At 32.7% G+C, this 24142-nt stretch overlaps 1 protein-coding gene and 1 pseudogene across 10 annotated transcripts in view; both read left to right on the plus strand.

Annotated features, from left to right (window-relative positions):
* ADGRL3 (adhesion G protein-coupled receptor L3) overlaps nucleotides 1-24142 on the plus strand; it is a 726915-nt gene that overhangs the window by 6701 nt on the left and 696072 nt on the right. The window lies entirely within an intron of this gene.
* On the plus strand, nucleotides 7905-8023 carry LOC120588518 (uncharacterized; annotated as a pseudogene).

Consider the following 24142-nt stretch of genomic DNA (forward strand, 5'->3'; position numbering starts at 1 on the left):
AATATTTCCCTTATGCCTGTCACTATGAAATTAGTGGAGCAGTACTTATCTTTTCTTGTACTTTGGTTAATTCTGATTTATATTTGTAGAAACAAAATTATACTCCTCAGATGAGCATAGCTGGGCGCTGTCTCTGATTATGAACTTCTCAGAAATGGCCTTTGGGATAAGAGACTTGAATACAATCCCAGTTCTACAACTTTCTAGCTCTTTTATCTCTCTGTTAAAAAAAAAAAAAGTAATGACATCTACATTGCTGATTTGGAGTGAGGAATAGGAAGTAAATAGAAAAGTACCTGATAGTCTGTGCATTTAATGGATAGTAGCTGACATTGTTAATAATAGTATTAGTAGAAATGTCCTTAGCTACCATTAAAATTTTAGCTAAATCATATATTATTTTCTTAATTACAGAGTTCTTGATGAGCTATCAAAATTAGTAGCATTTATTGAAGCAGTAGAGAAAAGTTTCACATGTCTTTTTGTGTTTCCTCTGTTCTTTCCCTCTCTTTTCTAACCTTTTATTAAGTACCTATTTCTGAACTTTTCCTCTTAATCTTAAAACGTTATACTCTAATAATTCCCCACCACAAATCATAATCCTGACAGGAAAATATTTTTGACAGCCACCAAGTACAGTGTCTGAAGATTAACTTTAAATCATGTATAAAATGAAAGTAGCAATTTAACTTAAGACATTTTAAGTTAGACTCTTGATCATCTTTTCACATGGTGTCAGCAGCTCTTTAAGCTTTAACTACATCAGAATTTTCTACAATGTTGTCATCAAATCAAGACATCATAAACTTCTAAGATTTAAGAATGCCTATACTTTTAAAAGATTTACAATCCCAAAGTTTAAGTCCTTATAAGATTGCTATAAATGCAGATGAAACCTTGAAACTGAGATCTCAAGTTGCTTTAAAGACTATAAGTATGGAAAAGGTAATAAATAAGTCCAAATTTTAGAATTAACATCTGTATTTCAGTGACAATTGCCAATAAGAGGTCTTACAATGTGTGACTTTTACCTATTATTATTCAACATTTATTTTCAAACAGAAAGTGTACAGTGTGGTAGGTGTTAAAAATGAATGAAAAAATAAGCTGCACATTAGACAGCTGACTTAAGTGTTTTAAAGTATGACTCAAGAAAATGAAAGTCAAGTAGAAAGGGTACCCCTTTCTGTTTGATCAGCTTGTGTTGGTGTCTCTGCGTCCCGCAGTGACAAAGTGTGTTACTATTCAAGACAGCCCCAGTGACTCCACAGTAGGCTGAGCCTGTGAGAATCGGGGAGAGACTCAAGCCCAGTTTTTGATGTTCTGCTTGAGTGGGTAACTTGAATACTAAAATGTATTCCATTGACAGCTAACCCTGTAAGAGGTTTTTCAATAGTCTTCTGTTTTAGTTTGGTTTGTTTTTTCCTTCTTTTCCTTTCCTCAGAACTCTTCCAAATTCTTTTGAGTGAGAGGAATTGGTCTTGATGGTCATCTTTTGTAAGAGATTTTATTTCTGGCAAGAGTAGAAGGGCTCAACTGGTATACATTTATATCTTTTCTTTTTTTCAATTTTTCAGTGGTCTTGATTTGTCAATAGCTGATGGCTGTTGTTTGAACCTTGACTCAGAATACTGATCATGACTTCAAGGAGTGGACAAAGAGTCTATTGAGAAATGGTTCTGTGTTAACATGAGGCATGTGTATATCTAGACTTTCTTCTTTACATTGGCTTTAACTGTTAAGTTGAAACTGTGTATTGAGTTTTAATTATATTATTAACCGTAGTTGACTTTGGAAGAATAACTTAGGCAACTGTTTTCTTTTGAAATATTACACAATAATTTTTTGAATTTTAGGCATTTTCAGTTAAATTTCACTTTAATTTTCAATATTTTTTTATGTATAACAATTAAATATTATTTTGCAGCATTCTAAAATACTTCATGTTTTGTGATAACATCTCAGTTGTCATATGGATAACATAAGATTTAATTTATAAGATTTAGTACATTGAGTGTAATTCCTTATTTCTCTCTTAAATGCAAAGACACTTCCAATTAGCTTTAGGCCAGATGATTAGTTTATTGGGAGGTTACTGTGTTTCTCACCTAAAGAATCTCTGTGAAGGATGGAAGGTCACCTAGGCATTAAAAAAAAAAATAGCATTTAGAATACCATTAGGATTCTGCTCCCATTGCATGTCCCTACCCAGACTACCAGTATTCCTTCCCTCTCCTACTGGATTCTTTCTAAATTAGGTACCCAGTTTTAGATCAGTCTGTTGTCACCACCTTAGTGAAATCAGTTAACTGTATTGTAGTTCCACTGTGGATGGACAAATAGTTTGAAGAAGGAAAAGCTCAATTAAGAGAGGAATATTGTCCACAGAAAAAGTCAGAGGGTCTGATAAAACTTGAATATCCAATACATGATCCTTTGTTAACTGAGATAGATCAGGCATTAAGAGAATTGGTTAGGAAAACCATTAAAAACAGGTTTACTCTTTTTCTGTAGCAGCCAAAGTAATCTTGGAAAATAGTTTTCTACTCATTTGACCCAGAAAACCCAACAAAAACATGCATATCAAGGGATTCAAATGTACAAGTTCAAAAACACCTGTGAAATTGCCCAAGTTATCAAGGCTATGCATATCTGAAAAGCCACCAACTATCTGAAAGATGTAATTTGCGTAAGCAACATATCCCATTCTGTCATATGATAGTGGAGTTGTCACTGTACAATGCCAAACAGGCACTAGACACAGATTCAGTGACACATAGAATGCTGAATTTTTGCTACTCACACTTAAAAAGCAGAGAAATGCTGATCTTATAGATTTAGATGTAAATTATTTAGGCATTGAGTACTTCCAAGTAAACAATGCCCCCAAGATATACCATTAGACATGGAGCTCGTGGTTGAATTAACTCATGTGTGAGCCCCACCTGCCACCTTTAGATGGTCTTTACTGAAAAGGAACAAATTGTTTGTAAACCAAAAGTGGAGGTTGCACAGAATAAAATGTTACTCTGGAAAAAACTAAATTAACAAAAACTTATTGACTGAGAATAAATAGAGCATGGAATAAATGAAAATAGAAGTAAAAGCAACAAAATAGTTTTGCAAATACGAATCCATCTATCCATTTGAGACATCTAATTATTTTACTTTTGTTAGTGTACTCGTTATGTCATGCTACTGATGGGAATAGATGTTTATTCAAGTAAATTTTATGTTTAGAGGCAGAATACTGAAAAGTAGATCAAGTAGGATATTTCAAATAATTGAGTATGGATAACTTTATTAGCTGCCTAGAGAATCCAATGAAAATATACTTCAATCTATCCAGTAAAAATGTTATTCAAATGACAGACATCTAACATGGATCCATTATTACAAAAAATAGAGTCTGGGTAGTGTTTTATGCTGACACTTGCCCAGCTGAAGTAAAATGGTGCTTTAAAGGTATTATTTGTATAAGATGGGAGACCTCTTAAATTTACTGTTTTTTATTTTTCCTTATTCAAAACAAAAAGTTATGTTGACTCTTCATTTTTTATTTTTAAGTACCAATCCAATATAAATAGTAACACATAATTTGGTGTATTTTTAAATGTTAGTTGAAATATTAATGAGAAAAATGTCCATGTACCTTTTTTATCGTTGCAAATCCTTGAAGAAGAAAAAGCACTAAAAATTAGTAGGCTGTCAACATTGTATTTTTATGGTTTGACATTATTAAGCAAACTTTGCGAGTATTTCTTTTTTAGGTGCATTTGATTAAATATGTGATTTTATCTTGGTGAAATAGCCTGCTGGGCTGCCGACAGTAGTGTTCAGAAATGAAATTTGCTTAGAGCCTCTGAGCAGACATTTATTCAATGAGACCTTTCTTGAATAATGGATGATAGTGAGATTGCAGTGGTGTGTATGTGTGCTTTTTTCCTTGAATATAGGGGTGTTGAGATAGAGCAACAACAACAAAAATGTAATGGGGTATGAAAGAAAGCATTAGGTTTATAAATGAGAAATTATTATTCACTTTATTACAAGTGAATGAACTATCTGTATGAGGGACTCAGGGTATCAATGTCAGAGGATGGTATGCTAGTCCATCAGCTTTGTGTTAGTAATCTTGCTATGTCACTTCCTTTTCTGCTACTCTCTCTTTGCGTGGTAATGTTATTCTGGAATTCCGGCTACTATCCCAATGTATATCATTTATGTATGCTCTTTTGATTCTATTTGGGTGCTAATAATAGATGATTTTTTATTCCCATTCATTATTCCCAATGCAGCTATTCTACATTTAAATGATCATATTACAAATAGAATTTTTTTCTGATTATAGCACGTACTCATGTCAAATACTTGTGTAATACAGAGATACATAAAGTCAAACCAAAAATCACTTAATATATCATAACATAGTGGTACATAATGTTCACAGAGATTATTTCACACTAATATTTTTAGCTTGATTACTTATGAATTTTATCCATGTAATATCGTATTTTACCTCTGTGTTTGTTTCAGTGGAATTAAAGGTAAATTATAGAGATATAGTTTTTATAAATCTCTCCAATTTCCCAATGCCATAATTTTTTTGAAAGCATCTTTTTTTAATATTGTATAATATTTCATAGTATGGATATACTATGATTTATTTAAACTTTTTTTCATGTGGATTGTCATATTTTGCTAGGATAAGTAATGTAAAGCTTGGACCATTCTCATGATTTGTGTAGAACAGATTCCTTGAAGTACAATTAGTAGGATAAAGAGTAAATAATTACTGTTTGACTTTTACTACTTGGTTACAGTGATTCACATGCATCATTGTCTTCTGTGTAACTAACTGGTCCTCTCAACTTTTTGGCAATTCTTTCTTAAGGATGCTGACTCTCAGTTATGTCTAGTTAGTAAACTGAGTAACTTACTAATGGTTTGGTAATTCTTAAAAATTATTAACTCTTGTATGTATCAATTTATAAAGCTGAGGCCAGTAAAATAGTAACAAAAATTAAATTTACTAGCTATTAATATTTAAATAGGACTGTGCCTAATGTCTCTGAATTTAACAATATTAAAACAAAACTATACAATGAAACTGATTTATGAAGGATAATGAAGTCCACCATCCGCTTCATTTGTCCATAAACTTTCATAGTTTTATTCTCTGCTCTGAAAGGACCGCTTATCTCATAAGCTAATCTGAAATATGAATTTACCAAAATTCTTTTTTATGGAATTTACCATACTTCTTGTGGAAGAAGAAAATTGGTGGACTTTGGGCAATCTTAAAAATTTAAATATGAAAAATAGTAAATTGTTAGTAAACACATTTATAATAATTGAAGTTTGTCTATAGGAGAGAGACCAGTAAAGTAAACAGAACATTGTGGTTCTTAATTAGTAAACATGAACTCAATTTTGCTAGGTGTATGTTCAGTTAGAGATTTGCTCATAGCAATAAAAGTGAAGTTCAAAATACAAGGTATTTGGTAGCTTGTAAATCAAATAGAAGAGGAAAACGAGTCTAGAATGCAACTTTTTATCATTCATTCAGTAATGCAGTATTTACTGAATTTGATTTCATTAATTCATTCTTTGGCCAGAGAGATTAACAACATCTTTAAACAGCATCTTTGTGACATCTGCTTCCAGTCACGAAGACATATATTTAAAATACATTTCCAGGAGTCAGATTGGAAACCTATTCTTACTTCCCTTTCTATATTATCTTTAAATCTGCATCAGAACATATGTCTAGGACAGAGTTTAATGCTTGATTAATAAATGAGTGTATAACTTCATGAATGTGTTTTATGGATCTAGAAGAAACAACTGAACTTGAAAGCAGTTTTTGAAGTTACTGTTGTAAGATGAATTCAAGTGCCCTTGACATTTGGTCTGTACCTGTATGTGGAATAATAAAGGCATAGAAGGCATCTTCTATGCAAACTTGTTTCCTCAAAAACAAACAAACAAACAAACCCATATTGATTAGCAACTCCCCATTTGCTAATCAAGGGATATAAAGTTTCAGTTATACAAGATGAGTAATTTCTAGAGACCTGCTGTATATTTTGCCTGTAGTTAACAACATTGTATGGTATTCTTAAAAATCTGTTAAGAGGATAGATCCCATGTCAAGTATTCTTACCACAATAATAATAAAAATAAAATTAAGTTGTCAAGAATTGTAATAAGTTGCCCAAATTGATATGTCTGGTTTATAGCTTATGCTGTCTTCTTTCAAAGAATTTCTTTGCCCTTGAGAGTTCTCATTTCTGATTGATTTTAGTCATGGCATTGTTGCTAAGTAGCTATATCACACTGATCATATAACTTCTTTAGGACTGTTTCATTTGCAAATAGAGGATAGGAATGGGGGTTCTTTTTCTGTAAAAATTCATGAGATAAAATAAAGTGGTAAAGCTTGTTAAAATAGAATACCTCTGCTTGCAAGTCACTTTTTTCCAAAAAAACTTAATAGGTAATTGATTTTATAAGAATTTTCCTATTACATCCTTCTTAAAGAGCTAGGACATGGTATTGCATGTGGTAATAGCATATTTTAAAAAGATCATATAGGTTAGACATTCTTTTTGTGAAAGTTTAAAAAGAAATCGACACCTGAATGTATTTTATATTTTTTAAAAATGTTAAGGATTCTAATGAAGTTTCTTAATATCATATTTCTCTGCTATTGAGGATATTGTTTTTAGCAATTAATAATTTTAGGATTTGATAAAGGATTTGAGATAGTTTTTTATATCAGCTTTTTCCCTTATGTCTACAGATCAAGTAAATTCTACATGTAGAGCTTCAAGTCTATGGTACTGTTATCTTAGATCAAGGCAATTTCATCATCTTTTCATTTAGAAAGCAGAAGTGTATACGTGGAGTATAGAATACTCAGTGTTTTCCTTTCACTCCTTTTTCCACATGGCTGAATTTATTTACACAAAATTATTACTTATTATTTTAAGGTTGAAGCATTAATTTGTATTTAATTCTACATTAAGTGAATTTCGCTGAAAGTAATAAACACATATATAGAGAAATACAAAATAAAATATATATTAATGAGAAACAAAGAGGTAAAGTAGAAAGAGAGCATTAGCTTGGTTGTCAGAAATGCATGATTTCCAACCCTCTCTCTGCATGACTCAGGGAAAGTTACTCAACCTCTCCATGCCTCAGTTTTCTCATACGTAAAATGGAGATAAAATAATGCCAGTTATTGTGAAGATTAAATGAGATAACAAACATTAAACCTATAGCACACTGATAGCTTTTATTGATTTTGTTAATTTTTTCCTCTGTTGTTGAAGCAGATATCTTCTAAGTGGGACTCTAAATCATTCTGCTTTTTTTTTCCTGTAGTTCCCAAAAGAGCAACTTCATTAAATCATTAATTTTGTCAGTCACCATCTAGTCATTAGCACCAAATGTTTGCAGGATGCTGACATATGGAGCATAACATGGCAGAACGAGCCTCTGACTATATCAGTTGCAAAATCATAGAAATAAAAAGGTATTAAGCAATGTAGCTGTCATTAATTATTTAGTTAAAATTATGGTTGCTGTTACGAAGGTTAAGTACAGGATGCTATGGGAGTTACAGCAGCAGGATTAGACATTGTCTGAGTTGGGGGATGAGTGGGATCTGGAAAGATTTCCCAGAGCAAACGACATTTGAACTGAGATAGGAAGGTTGAATAGGCAGCCTTAGAGAATGTGCTGGTTCACCTCTTCCTTTATATTCTGTCATCAGAAGAGCTGTTCACAGATCCAAGCATATTCAGTGAAGGAGGTTAATGGAGCTGAGGGAAGGGAAGATTGAGCATAGTTGCTTCGCTTTGTCAGTAGGACAACACACTTTAAATTTTCATTTTGTCTACAGCCATGCTAATCTGAACAAGCCCGATCCTGTCCGATCTCAGAAGCTAAGCAGGGTTGGGCCTGGTTAGTACTTGGATGGAAGACCACCTAGGAAGACCAGGTTCTGTAGGCATAAAAAATAAAAAAAAACAAAGGGATTGTAAGCTGACAAGGTCCTTGCAATCTGTGAGGTCAACTAAGGGTTGCCTCGCCTAAAAAAAAAAGAAAAGAAAAGAAAAGAAAAGTAAAAAGAATAAAATAAATTTTCATTTTACAGGGAAAGTGAATTGACATGGGGAATGTTTCAATATCAGGTTTCTGCCTGTAATACTCAATTTCAGAATGTGATCAAATAAGTTATTTGTTGACTATAAAGAATGATCAGGCACTATAGTTTTGAGATGACGAGACTACTTAAGATCTATGTAGATATTGAAAACAAGATTTTTTAGTTTAGCTTTGGAGATGTATAACTGTGTGTTAGTGACTGGGAGGGAGTTTTACTCCAGAAGGTTAGTTTCTGTTAATCCTTATCCTAACTTCTCCCCATTCCTATTGGTTTATTAAATGTCTGCTGTAGAAACGAAAGAACTAGCTTTAGGAATACCAGTGCTAAAGTTTGGCAGTGCTATGGTTATGACTCTTATGCTATGGTTACTTGTCAAAGAAAGTAAAATATAAATCTAGAAAAAAATCGTTAAGAGAAATGTGGTATTTTCATTTAGTAAAGACAGTAGACTTTGTCTATTACCTCTGCACTGCTACAATTAAGCTTATTTAAATTTTTGGAAGGCTTTCCATAGTATGTCATGATAAAGCTAAGTTCAATGTTATTTGGAGTAAGTTGTTTAATATTAATAAAGTAATAGTAAATTATGTTCTACTAAAGAGATGATAGTTTAAGAGTGAGTAAAATGATAAGTGTGGTTCAAGAAAAATTATTTTAGTGGAATAAAATTTTTAATAGAGAAAAAGTACTGTAGTAAGAAGGTAATAAATTTGGAATCCTTAATCTTTTTTGTCAGTTTCTCTACAAATATTCATTGTATGCTTCCTATGCAACAAAATTAAATGTAATTGTAAAAGAAATTAGAATAGGGAAATACTGAGTTTTATGAGAACATTCGACCCAGGGATCTCAGGCATTCCAGATAAGTTTTCTCATCCTACCACGCCCAGGAACATAGGTAGGAATTGGTCAAGCAGACAGCCTTCCTGAAGAAAGGAAGCTCCTGTCTTAAGGCCTAGAGTAAGAATGAGTTTGGTTCATGTAAGAAACTCAGAGATGGTCCTAGCAACTGGAATGTAAGAATGGAGAGAGGAAGTGATATGAAATCTGGCTGGAGAAGTCAATGGGAGTTCAAAATTCGTAGTGTTTTTTGTTAAGATTAAGTATTTTCCACTTCATTTTAGGAGTAATGGGGAGATCATTAAAGGTTTTGAGCAGAGAAATAACAAGGTCATTTTACAAAGATCATGTTGTTGTCTGTGTTTTGTGTAGATGTAATCGGAGGAGACACCAAGAGGAGATAAGGAGAGAGCATTTAGATGAGAGTCGAAGCTTCTGCCATGCCCCTTCTCAGCTGGGAAGTGTAGGATAGAGCTCGCTTCTTTCTGGCCTCAATAGATTCATGTATAAAGAAGGAGTGTGTAGTAAATAATATCCCTTTCAACTCTAATATGCCGTACTCTGATTATAAAGACGTGAAATAGCTAAGTGATGGTGATCATTGTTTAAGTGTCCTTATATGAACTTGTTATTAATTTTTACTGCTCTGCTTATTGATGTACTGTTGTAATGCTTTATCCAGTTGTTTAATCAGGTTTATTTTTTTACGTGAAAGTTAAAATCTGTTCTTCGGAGACATCTAACTAGTTTTTTATACGTTTGCATTTTAAATGCTACGTACAAATTATGAAGTCAGATGTTGAGACTGCATTTAATTTAGTTAAGAGGGTTCAAACGACAAATTTCTTTTATTTTGGTCAAAGTAATTTATTTATAAATCCTCATTATTGAAATCATTCAAAGGAATTCCTATTTTAACAATACCTGAAAAGACAATAAGTAGTACATGTTTCTTGCAACATTGCAGTGGTCTGATAGTCTGAGTGACAAATGCAAAAACATTGACTGTATATTATTTAAGACATTTTACTTTTTATATCTTTCATCAATAATTTAAATATTTTATTTCCCTCTTGTGTTCTGTCCTCTTAATTCCACTTAGCCCTTTGTTATATCTCTTTTATGGTATTTGTGCCAGTTTATCACGGCTTTTGATTATTTTCCTTCTGATCTTATACCTCTATAAAAATATAAATTCCTCGAAGGCTGGGATTGCTTTTAGTATTTTCATAACCTGGAGTACCTGATTATGGAAATAACATTTGTGCTTTATGTTGGTAGGCTATTTTCTTTAAAAATGGGGTTATAATGTTAAATCATCGTATATGAAGTGTGCCTTGTATGATTAAAAAAATTAACAGCACTGACTCTAATAACTTGGTAATGTCAATGAGACTAAGTGATTTAGAACATGGGCTTTAGGGTCAGGTGAACTTGAGCCTAAATTTTGGAATTACTATGTAACAGCTGTGTGACTTTTGGTCATTTTCTGAGCCTCAGTTTACTCTCTATGTCATTGGGCTAATGATATCTATTTCATAGTAGGATTGTGATAATTAAATTAGTTTCCATAATATAATACACTGCCATAGGTTTGGTTATTATATATGAGAGTCAGATAGGATAATAGGTGCTAACACCCTTCATGTAGCAACAAAGAGTGGGACAACATGATTCAAGCCATCTTTTTTCCTTTGCTCACAAACTTTTTGCAAAATTGATACTACATTTTATACCTGTTGCTTTCAATCATTATGGCCTTCCATTTGGAATCATCTTGTCATGTTACTTCATGTATAACATACTATCTTTTTTATCTCTAACACATTCTGAAAGGAATAATTATCTAGCAATTTATAAGATACAAATGGAAGCCTGAATATTTGCAGGCTGTCAGAGAAGAATCCCAGAAATGCTTTTATTATTTATTTTTTATATATTCTGTGAGCTTATAGCCCTAATATATATAGACAATTTGTCTACAAAATACAATTTGTATAGTAAATAGTTCAGGACACACATAGTCTTCCCTTTTCCCCAATGTACATTTTCCCCTAAATCAACTATTTTTAGGATTTGAAGAAAACTGTTTATTTTAAAAGAAACAATTTAAGAAAATACTATTACTCTCACACGCAAAAAATAACTGTTACAGAGGACAGGATATGAGTTCAGGGTCCTTTATCATGAATAAACTTCTCTCGCGTTGAATACAGTTTTACAAATGCATATGACACAATGAGGAATTATAATTAAGTAATATTCGGCACATTGGGGGCTTTGTGAAAAAAATATATAAGTGACATGCATAATAAAAATAATAGTTTTTAAAAATATTTTGAAGCCAGGCATTCTGAAAGCAGTTTTAGATGTGTATAAACTAGGATTTGGTGCTCTTTATACTTGGCCTGTGAGAACTTGCTCTTCAAAGGTAGGCTTGTAATATGATATCAATATTTGTATCCTCTTGAAGAACTGTTATTTCAATATAAAATATTCTCTGTTCTCTAATTATAGTATGTAGAAGAGATACAATTTTAAACCTCTCTTGACAGCTGAAAGAACTTTTTAAAAGAATACAAAACCTTTACGTTCTTGTTCTGGGTAGCCAAACTTAATTTATTATTCTAACTTCTCTAAAAGTGAATTAATCATTTTTCTATGTTTTTGGTTCTCTTATTGGAATTAACACTTTCTGTCATAATTAAATTGTTTTATTATTTATTTTTTTTCCTGAATGTTGTATTAAAAAGACTATTAGACACAGTATTACATAGTTAAATGTGTTTAAAAAACTCATTTTGAATAATTTTGGGTAATTGTAGCAATATCAATGTCATTAAGTTTTTATTTAATTCAAGATAAAAAGTATTCCCAATATAGTTTTGTCTAGCTGTCAACTTAGATAAATCCATTTCAATCAGCATGCTCCTACTTAAATAAAAGGGGAATATAATAACATTTTTCTAGCTACATTTGTTAAAAATAAATAATGATCTTCTATGTTGTTAAGACCATGCTGTGCCAATTCTATCATAACCATAATTGCAGAGAAGCCTTTTAGATCTTTATTTTTATGAATTTTACTTTTTTTTTTTTCCTTCTGGAGGCACTGAATTTGTTTCTACTTTTCATTTATAAGTCTCTTTAGATTTGTCTTTGTCTTATAGTATCTTGGGGCTACTCGTTAAGGCAATATGGGGTAGTTTAATTCTCCAAATATAATACTGTACATAGTCAAGATTCTTTTTTCCTTCCAAACCTGAACCTCTATCTTTACCTTTCTTTTAAGTCTGTTGTCATTCATGGGAGACATTTAAATATTAATATTTTATATGTCCCCTGTTCTCTTTTATTCTTTAGTGTTAGTTAAGAAAACTGTTTCCAGAACTGTGCCTACTTGTCAGAAAATGGTGTATAAAGTAAAACACTGAAGGAAAACAAAGTCCAGACTAACAAAACAAAACAAAGTAAGGCATAAGGCCCCCCAAAATAGTAATTTCAAGCTCCATTAGAAATGCCAGTGAGAAGAATGGCAGGAAAGCATGATAGGTACAGGGACCAAATTGATAAGCAGTGAGTTTACATATTCTAGTCTTCTTATTGTGCAGTCAAGAGCGGTGGAAAGGAAAACAGACCATAAAGTGAATAATTTCCTCTTAAGACAATATCTACATCACTTTTTTATCCTAATAAGAGTGTTGATTTTAAATGTATATTCTCTTTTACAGGCCTCAAGTATTATTATATACTAAGAGTTATAGTAAGATGTTTGATATTATGGTTGTAATTGCTGATTTTTGCCAAGTGTATGGAAAGCTTGTAGGGAAAATTGTTAGTATAGCAGAAAACCACCATTACCTATAATGATTACCAGAGCTAATTAATTGTTCCAATTTATGTGGTGGTTTCTCTAGGTTATTTACTGAGGAAATATAGAAAATGAAGATTGAAAATTTCCATCTTTACAAGTAATTCTTAAGGATGAGTCTCAGATTTTTTCTTTTGAAAGTCAGATTCTCTCATGTCAGGTTTTTTTTTTTTTAATGTTTATGTCTTCTTCAGAAAGCATATTTTGAAAGGGTTATTCTTAACTGGTGGATAGAAAATTGGTCGAGAGCATTTCACAAAATTCTCTTTGGAGAGAAATTAGAATGCTAAGGAAGAGAGGAAAATCGTAGTTATAGTTTTATCTCCTTTTGCTTTTTCTATGACATTTTGAAGAAAGAGTAGAAAGCATTTTTGATTGGCTCTTTCCACAGTTCTGGATACTACTTACAATATGAGAAAAGAGTGATGTAAAGTTGTCCTTTTATGGATTTCTCATTAGCCTTCTTGTTTCAGTGACTTGATGAATTAGAAATAAAACAATACTCATAGCTTCTCCTGGAACACAGTGGTTTTGAATGTAGGTGTGGAACTAGATTGGTGAATAGTGGTGTTAGTCAAATGCATATTTGTGTTTAAGATTTGTATGTCAACATCGTGGGTGTTTTGCCCACACACTATGGGGTAACCACATGTATTTGAGTTTTATATATTTTTTTCCTGCAGTGTTGAGGGTGTATGTCTTAGTGTTTTTGACTTAGTGATTATCTGGGCAGAAGAGGTAGGTCTCTTTGAGTTACTTTGTAATTCTTACATTGTCTAATTTCTGCCTGCCTCCCTATGTCTTGTAAAGAAACAACAATCTAGAAAGCAAGCAGTCAGTTTCCAAGGGCAAAGTGTTAACAGATCTCAGCCTTTAAATGAATGATTTGTGCAATTGGCCAGATATTACATTGAGAAATGTGAGTTCACAACGTACTAGGTAAGTGTCTCTATACTTGTTAACATTTCATTTTAATTTCTTGATGCATCACTTACTTGGTTAATACATTTTCTACTTATAAAATTTCTATATTTGTAAGTGAAAACTTATTTTTGGGATAACTTCTTAAAGTATAATTTTCATTTCAAGAAATAATCTCTGTGTATATCTGAGTGGGGTCTCAGAGTCAGATTTGATAAAAATATCATATTTAATATACTACCTTTATTATTAGTCTTCCGGCTTTTGGAAAACTCTAAATGTATTTATTTTCTATAGCTATATTTTTTGAGGGTAGACTTATAAATATATAAAGTGTGTTTATATGCCTTTATTTGGGTCTTTATTAACATTTAAATGTATAGTACATGAAAGTGGGAGCCACTCTTTTATTCTTTTAAAACTTATTACAATTTTGCCATAGTAGTGGCCTGCAGGTTTAAATGTGTGTGTTTATTTGGTCCACAAATTAAAAGTTTCCAAATTACAGATTTATTGCTTCTTATTACATTTTGTGTTTGTCTTTTTTTTTAACTAAAGGTAAGAAAAATGGACTGGGTCTTCCAGATTTTCTCTGGAGGAAATAAAAGTTGTGTTATAAATTTTACATTTTTTAAGACCAGGAAAAAGTGTATGCCTGGGGAATGGTGGTGTTTAAAATGTATGAGTAGAGGTTAAAAATTAATAGTGGTCACTTACAGGTGCAGAAATGAACGCATAACTGCTCACTGGTGGGCACCTCCTTGAATTCTCTGCAGACCTGGTCCAGGATCAGCATCATGGCTAACTTCTCTGCCACCCTAGGCTAATAGTCATTTAGTAATCCTTGACAGGGCACCTGGGGAATGGTGGACACCAGAGGTCTAGCCCTCCAACTAGATAGTGACCCTTAACTATTTCGGATGCCTCCTATTAAGGCCAATGGAGCTTGAAACAGTTTGTATATGAAAAGCGAAGGGTCCTCTAGTTCATTAAACTTTGTCTTCTAAATGTAACACCAGCCACCCCTGCCTGCATGAACCCCTAAACATTGTGGAGAGCAAAGTGCTTCTCTTTTATGCTCCTTTCATTCTGTTCTCCAGAACTCTCATTTCTAGCCCAGAATCTGCTTTATATTTTATCTCTTGGCAAAGGGAGGAAAAAAAATAATTTTATCATTTCACCGTAAGTTGTAACTTTAGGGTGAAATCATATTACTTGCCTGCAATTTAGCAATTTGTACTCTGGTGCTTTCAGCATAGTTAGGTGGAACAGCAATGCAGTGATCCCAGGTGTGGGAACAGCCACATTTCTTTGGTATTGGATTGTGATGTGCCATTTTCAAGAACTAACTGTGGACTAGTTAGTTCCCAACCAAGCCTTCTTTCCTGGAGGTGATAGCACTACAGTTAAGGGGCTATGTAAGACAGACAATTTTAAAAATGTTCCAGTATTTTTGTAGCTTCTGGGCTAAGGTATGGCTTTTCCATCTGTCCCTTTCTTATCTCTATACTGATAGGGATGTTATTTTATTTTTTCTACTTCATCCCCTTCAACCTCAATGCTGTCATAAACATAATATCATTTAATTATCAAGTAATATGATTCATTTTCCAAGATGCGTGAAAATCATCCCCAGTACCATAGTCAAAATTTATCCGTGCAGGTAATTTCTAATACCACCTTGCTATTCAAATTAGCGAAATATAGATTATTATATTTTAATAGGCATTTGTTTAATAGGCTTCTCTTTTTTTATTTCTTTCTGCTATTTTAATGATATCTGGTTTAACTCCAGAGCTAAGCTTACTTCATTCCTAGAGAAGCAAGGTCAACAGTCAACACTGTCCTTTCAGTGACATTCTTAGCTCATCAAAGTCTTTGGATTTGATTCTCTCTTTTCTTTCCTGGCCTATGGTCAGAGTGAAAATCCAGTGACTATTTCCCTAGTCTCTCTTAATATCTTTTCTACCACTGCTTTCTACCTTCTTGTTCTCTGAATTCTTTTACTGAAAGCTCTCAAGTTCTTATGTTTTCATAATAGCCTCTCAAAATGCTCCCCACCCCAATCTTTGCCTCCCCAAGAATTACCATCTAGAATTTATGAAGACATCCTGAGTTAAGGGTGAGTTACTTTTGCCAAGCTTAGATCTAGTTCTTTATTGTTCCTTTTCAGTTCAAGTATTAGCATAAACATTAACATTTCTAAACCCAATTACAATTATCATGCTTCCCATCAGACATTAGCATAGCCCTTCCTCCTAACTTGGTGAGAACTGTCTCAGAATCTGTACTATCCAATTGGCTGAGATTAATGACTACTTCTTTAAAAGAAAACACCATGAGTTTATTTTAGTAATAAATAGACAATCTTTCAACGTGTAACAGCAAATAAATCATTTCATTTTGAAGTGTTGGATGAAAGAAACTTTTTTTTTTTTTTTTTTTTGAGATCTCACTTTGCTTTCCACAGTGTCAGAAATTTGTTTTCTGTGCATCTGTGATTATTTTAACTTTGGGGTCATTAATAGCAGAACTGAGATTTAATGAGTATATAGCAGAAGAGTATTCATTTTATGAGACTCTTCAGATACTTGACCTTAGGTGAAATACAAGTAACTACTACTGAGGCGAATAATTTCTGAATTATAAAATAGAATATATTTGACTTTGGTTTATTGGCCTTACTTCATGGAAAGATGGAGATGAAAAAACTACTTGAGGGACAGTTTAAGTGGGAATGTGGCATGAAGTTGTAATTTCACTCTGCTCTGGAGATATTTAGGTGTTAGTTGAAAAAGAAAAAAAACAACTAATGAGAAATGGATACTCTACGAAATTCAACTGTTTTCTACTAGCCCCAGAATAAATAAAAGTATATGAAAGTGAAGCCTCATTATCATTGTAAATTGAGATATTTAAACCTTTAATGAAGATGACATAAAAAAGATATCCTTACTGAGAAACCATATTTGACCTCCTTTTGATATTTAGAACTAGATTATTTTACTAATTTGTGCTTTAGTAGTAAGTTATATATTTAATAATCACAAAATCTTTTTTATTTTAAATTTTGTTTTCTGGAGCTTAACATGAGTTCTAGTACCTAGCACATAATACATGCTTCATAAATACATGTTGCATGAACAAACGGGTAAAGCTTTGTTTTGCCTTCACAAAGATGTCTGCAAAAGATGACTTGGGGAATTTTTGCCTTTTCTTTTGGCAACACATTTTCCCATAAAGTGTTTCTTATCTCTTAGAATTATGTTACAATCATAATGAGGGAAAAAAATGATCTATTTTTAATTCTTCCCTTGACCGAGCTGTGTTTTGGAATTTTTTAACTAATGAAATACAATGTTTTTCTTCTCAAGTTCGAATGTAGATTTTAATTTTTCATTCATAGCTCTCTCTTTGTGAAACCATTCTTTGTAAAAAATCAAAGGTTAATAAGCCTTAATTGTTAAACACAGTCAGTAGAAGCTGTGATATGCTAAAGCTTTGAATATTTGAAATGGTCACCATTTGATGCTCTGTGACATCCGGACTGCTCAGCACTCTAAAATTTTATGTTAAAAGCACTGAGGATTTTTTTTTTTTAATGTTATTTTGAAACAATTTTCAACTTAGAGAAAAGTTGTAAAAAGAATAAAGAGTTCTCATATGCCTTTAATCAGCTTATTCTAATATTGCCATTTACATAACTGCTAGGGTCTAAATGTGTCTCCCCAAAATTCAGGTGTTGAAACCCTAAAGCCCTATGGGACGGTACAGAGGGGGGGTCTTTGGGAGGTCCCTAGGTCATGAGGGTGGAGCCTCAATGAATGGGATTCCTGTTCTTTTAAAAGGGCCCCCACACAGCTTCCTAGCCCCTTCTGCCTTGTGAGGACACTGAAAAAGCAGGTGGCCTATGAATGAGGAAGCCCTTTCAAACACCATATCTGTGTCTTTAAGATCTTGGACTTGTAGCCTCCAAAACTGTGAGAAATACATTTTTGTTTATAAGATCCCCGGTGTCTGATATTTTGTTATAGCAGCCTGAACAGACTAAATAATAACTATAATTCAGTGATCAAAATCCAGAAATTAACATTGGTACAACACCATTAACTAAATGCCAAATTGCAGATAGTATTCAAAATTTACCTATTTTTTTCACCAAAGTACTAAGGATATTAATAAATATGAAGTGATTTACAGTTGGAGTTCTGTAAGATTGATAATTTTTGGCCTTTATTCACTTTGTTAAAATAATAATGACAGAGCTTTGACATACTTCTTTTAATACATAATGCTATGAGAATGGTTTTCCTTTTTTCTTATCCTGAAGTACATATTTGGATGCTAGCATATGACAAAAAGAATACCATTACTGTTGTAGGAAATTTAAAAATGTTACTGATGTTAACATTTTATTTCTATTCCCATTTAAATGATCGTAGCATGATAAATACAGTATTTTCAAGAAGTCATAGATGTAGAATCAAGTTAAATATTCTCCTTTGATATTTAGATCTATAATAATATAAAGTTATATACTTCATCAATCTCAATCATAGTAACCACTATTCTTATAGTAGAAGACTATAACTGGTAAAATATATATTTTCTGGACTAAAAATAGGACTAAGAGGAACTTTTTAGCATAGTAAACCATGATTGATGAAAATTCGGATTATTTTTAAAAGATCTTCCTTGGTCTTTAACATTTTAACAACCTATTATGTGAAGAAAATTGTCTTTATGCCTAACTAAATATCGTAGCATAAATTAAATCTTATTTTGGCAACAGGAGTTTATAGATTGCCGGCTCATTGAGGGAAGGTTCATTTCCTATTTACATTTATATGCTTGGCTGAGCCTGATATCTGGCACAGGTACAGACACAATAAAAGTCTGTTTGCTTGAGGGACATGGTGCTGTAGAGGAAAAAGAGGAGATGTAGAGGTTTGCTCTGTTATCTTCCAGCCTGTAGACCTAGTCCCTGACTATTTTAAGGTGATCTCCAGTGCATTCCTCTTTCTTACCCAGTCATATTATACTACCATCAGTGTGCCAAATATGTTCAGCATTTCATGTGTTTGTATCTTCACTTATGTGCTCATTAAAGCCCGGTTTATCTCTTTAAGAATAATGAGCAGTTATAAAATGACCTATGCCAAGTGCATTGTATAGATAGTAAGTTTTTGAAGTAAATCTTTCACATAGTTACTAAGAAAATAAAAATAATTACTCTGGTAGCCCTATTTAGACCTCATTAGCTTCATCATATTGCTTCGAGAAAACAAATTTTTGGCTAGCAAGGATTTTTTTAGATTTGAATTTTAAATGACATATTTCTTGATCTTCAGATTAACGCTGGAAGTATTGCTGTTTTTCCCCACTTATTTTTTTTTCTTTCAACCGTGTGTGCTAATTTTAATTTTGTAAATGTATGAAATAAAGCCAGGCTAACATCACATGACTTTATAAGTAAAATTCTAGAATGTACTAGTGTCTGATCTTTAACTGTTTCTAGTTATGGGGGCTTAATAATGTCTGGAAGTCAGTATCTTCTGAGTTTAGTTTTTGGCTCTAGCAAATATTAAGCTTGTGACGGCATGTTCCTGAGTCTCTTGAAAATTGAGGGTTCTAGATAGAATTGGCATCAATAGCGTTAAGATTAATGAGGTAACATTTAAAGCACATAGGACACTATTTGGTCTATAATAAGGATTTAATAAATATTAATTATTATTTTAAAGAAGGCATAATTTTAGAATTTTAAATAACTGTATGTCTTATGATAGTATTTTGAGAGAGTATTTAAGATAAATTAGCAGAAATATCCTTGCTGGGTAATTAGAAGTTACATTATTAAAACTGATATCACTTACTTTTGGTATATTTATTTACATTTTAGATAAAGAAGAGATTTGTTAATTTACTTTTAAATGAATTTAGAGACTATCATCACATGTAAATGCTTTATCAAAATATAGTTAAGAATGGGTTAGATAATCTGGCAGTCACATCAGCACTAGGAAGCAATAAGGAAAAGTAGAGAGATGAGAATAAATTAGGAGTGGTATGACAGAAAAGATGAAAGTGATAAAATAATGGTGACTTTAATAAATTTACCTCTTACTGCTATAGTAATAAAAATACCACTCGAGATATTTTTATTTTTCTAAAGAAGAAGAATATTGCTAAATCCAACAAAATAAAAATCACAATGAGATAATGTAAGCAAATATGCCTGAAAAGATTTAGGCAAGTAGAGCTTTATCTTATTAATGTCATAATAACTCCAGAAGTGAGTAGTTCAGAACGTAGTAGGATCATGAAAGTAAGGCCCCAAACTCTTTTTGCTTTCTGGTCTATTAGCTTTACCATGTTGCTGGTCTACCATATATATATTCATGGTCACAACATGATTCTTCACTTTCGGGCCTTCACATTCCAGGAATCCTTTTCAGCCATGTGATAGAGGGGAAAATGTTGTTGGGAGGGGTTCGGAACTATATTGGTAAAGGAAAGCTTTCCTAGAGCCATCTCCAGCTAGTCTGGGGAAGCAAGTAATTTTTAAATAAGCACATTTATACTCCGAATAAAATTAAGATTCTATTACTTAGGAAAAGGGAGATGAGTGATAACTGACCAGTACTTTGTATAGAAATTTTTACAGTTTTTGGCACATAGTGAGTCCTCCAAGTCTGGTCACCGTTCTACTATTATTATTATTGTTAGTATATTGCATTTGAGTTCTTTAAGATCATCAAGAGTCTCTTTTTGATTACAATGAAATAATACATAGTAGAACTATCAAATATTGTAAATACTCCAAATGTTGCAGCCTTTCCCTATCCTTTATGAATTTGTAATGTGAGATTAATTGCATAAGTTATTGAGAAATTGTAATGAGATTTTTTTCCAGTTTATTTAAACTTTCTTCCCCAGTGTGTTTCTTTTATTTGCATGTTATGTTTACAAAAAAGGGCATATTATTATTTATCTCAACCCCCTGTCATATATAAGTTTTATAGTAGTAAAGCTTTACTTAGCTATCCAATACAATATTTACTGGACACTGATTAGAAGTGTGTATCCCGATATGCCTAATAATATATCAAGGCATATCAAACTTGCAAATCAGTTTCAAAAAATTTTACTCTTAGAGAAAAAAGTACAGCCTCCTGGGGAGAGAGTGGAGATAAGAACTAGGTGGGGTGGCTTAGGCTCCTTAGGCAGGCTTTCATCCCATGCAAGCATCCAGTCCACACAAACATTTATTTTTCAGGGGACAGGGGCGGGGGAAGGAAATGGAAGTATATGGAGTGGCCTAACACAATGAAGATTAGTAGAAAGATGTTTGTGAGGAGATGGTCATAACAGTGGACAGGCCTGGACCCAGGGAAGCCAAATAAGCAGTTTGTGACAATAAGACTAAATCCACATGACTGCTGTGGGGTGGACTTAAGCTGTTGTTATACTAGCATTCTTCACTGGCAATTGGGTGGCGCAGAAACTGAGGTTGGAAGACATCCTGTGATTACAGGTGAGAGAGTCTGAAGAATGAAGAGACCAACAGCGCAGTTGTGATTCACAGAGAAGTAATTTATGGAGGTTGTTGGGAGGCAGGAAAAACAAAAACAAAGAAAACCAAACAATCTCACAGAGTTGGGTCTTTACCTTTTTCTTTCTTCAGGAATACTATAATTTTCCTCATCTTTCCTGTTTACCTGGCTATTTTAAGCTTATCCTTTAGGTCTTAGATTAGACATTGCCTCCCCAAATCTGAATAAGGTTGTCCCATGTATTTCCTTAGCAACAGAACTTCACTTGCCACAGCACTTCTCAGGGCTTTTGTAAGCAACTATTTATTTCTCACAAATTGTATCCCTGTTCTTCATTTTCTCCTCTGGGTCTAGCCCACTTTCTGGCATGTGGTAAATGATAAATATAAATTTATCAAATGTATCTATAGTTTCATATATCTGCATTATAATTTACAGTACCTGGGTAGGACTCTATGTGAGTGTATAAAACTGAGAAAGTTAATTATGACTGCGACATACTATTGCAATGCCAGAATGAGACCACTAGCTTGAAATAAGAAAATGGAGGAAGCACTGTTTGACAGAAGCATTGCTAGACAGATAGATGAAGGAAATTGTAGAGATATGACCTTTTGTAAGTATTTAACCTTTTAGAGCCCCAACTTCCTAATGTGAAAACAATGGCGAGAATGTTGGTATTTCCTACCTGGGATTGGTGTCGGGGTTAAATGTGATGATATGTATGAAGCACCCAGAATTATGCTTGTTATAGGGTAAGCTATCAAGTATTTTTAAATATTATATTATACTATATTATATGTTCTTATCTGGATTTAAAAAGATAGAATATGGATTCTGGAGTCTGTTTGTAGGCTTGAATTCCGGTTCTACCAGTTACTAGCAATGCCACTTTGGAAAATAAGTTTATTTATTTTTAAATTGGACTAATGACAGCATCTGCCTCACAAGGCTATTATAAGGATTAAATCACTTAATACATTTAAAGTGTTTAGTGTAGTGCCTGACACTAAGAAAATGTGCTTTAAGATACTGTTATTCTTATAGTTAAAGACATTCAAAATATTATGTTAGAGAGAGTTTCTCAGCTTTTATCAGAGGACTCACCAGAGTATAGCCAAAGGAAGTATTATGTATTATGGAACTGTCATCAGCACCACGACTTACTCAAAGTTGTAATCAATCAAGATGACTTTGTTACCTCCTTGGCAACATCAGTGGGAATGGTGACAATGCCTCAGTAGTGCTTTACTAGAGCCCTATTGCAGAATTATGTTCTTGACTATTTTTATAGACTTTAAAAACGGATTTAGTTATTTTATAATTCATACTAACATTAATCATGAAAAAAGCCATTGTCTAGTTTATTTGACTACATTAATGACAATGTAAATATCCTTAATAATAATAACAAAACCTTATATTTAACATATTAAAGTGCTTCCACACACGTACTTTTACTTAGAAACATGCCATCTATTTAGGAAATTGTGAGTGATTGAAGTCATGTGGGTTAAATTCTTACAGTTCTATTTTAAATTAATCTCTTTTTTTTTTTCTTCTCTATTTTAGTTTCCTCTGCTTAAACCATCTCTCTTTTTAAGGCTATTGTTTTTCCCCACTCTTTATACTATGTGCTACTTCTATATTTTTCTTCATTCATCTCTTTAATTGTGAAATATGCTAGCTGTTCTTCCCAGGCTATAATGCAAAAATTTTTGAGTTGCACATAATATTACATTCACTAATCATATCTTCATTATCTAGACCAAGGAGTTGAAGTTGTTGACAGGTTTAAATAACTTATCAGAATACTCCCAGAGGACCAAACAATAGTAATGAAGTTAACATGAAAGTACTGTCGAGGAGCCCCTGCGGTAATGTGCTCTACTGTGGCAGAAGGAAGGCTTTTTAGGTTAATAGTCATGAACCCTGGAGAAGGATAGTCATGAACCGAGGAGCATGCTGGGGGTGGTCTGGACGGTATATGAGAAGATATAATGAGATTAGTTGCCATGGTACTGACCATGAGAATGTTCCAGAGTTACAAGTATCACATTCATCGTTGATTCCTGTAATGCTTCTTAACCAGTGAATAAGACAAACAGATGAGCTTAAATTACGCATTCGACATTTAACAAATGCATATTTGTTTACCTATTCAAAACCAGGCATTGGTCTGGTTACTTGATATCATAAATGAACAATAGACAAAGATCCTGTCCCCCTGGAATATATAGATAGATAGATAGATAGATAGATAGATAGATAGATAGATAGATAGATAGATGGATGGATGATAGATAGATAGATGATAGATAGATAGATAGTAAACTTAAAAAAATGAGTAAACATTTATTGCCTTGTGACAGGTAATAAGTACAATTAAAAAAAAAAAGAAAAGAAGCAGAGCAGGATAAGGGAACCGGAGTGTTAGTTTGGGATAATGAAAGGCAAGTTGTCATATTTAATATGGAGGTCTGGGTAGGCATTGTTGAAAGGGTCACATTGGAACAAAGACTTGAAGGATTTCAGAAGGTATAAAGAAGCTTAATCCAACTTTCTATACAGCTTTTAATTGCTTAGAAATTAGAAAATGAATAAAGAAATGAAAATTTATTACTCATTATCTCTACCTTTTGGGCATTGTGACACATAATCCATAGATGTGAACCCTACTTTATCAGTAAATAGTAGAATTTCAAGGACATTTGTTAAGGAAGACTTTAATTTACTAATAAGGAGCAAAGTAACTTTTACCGATAGAATGAGGAT

This window comes from Pteropus medius, unplaced genomic scaffold (assembly GCF_902729225.1).
Source record: "Pteropus medius unplaced genomic scaffold, Ma_sr-lr_union100, whole genome shotgun sequence".
In the NCBI taxonomy this organism is placed as follows: domain Eukaryota; kingdom Metazoa; phylum Chordata; class Mammalia; order Chiroptera; family Pteropodidae; genus Pteropus; species Pteropus medius.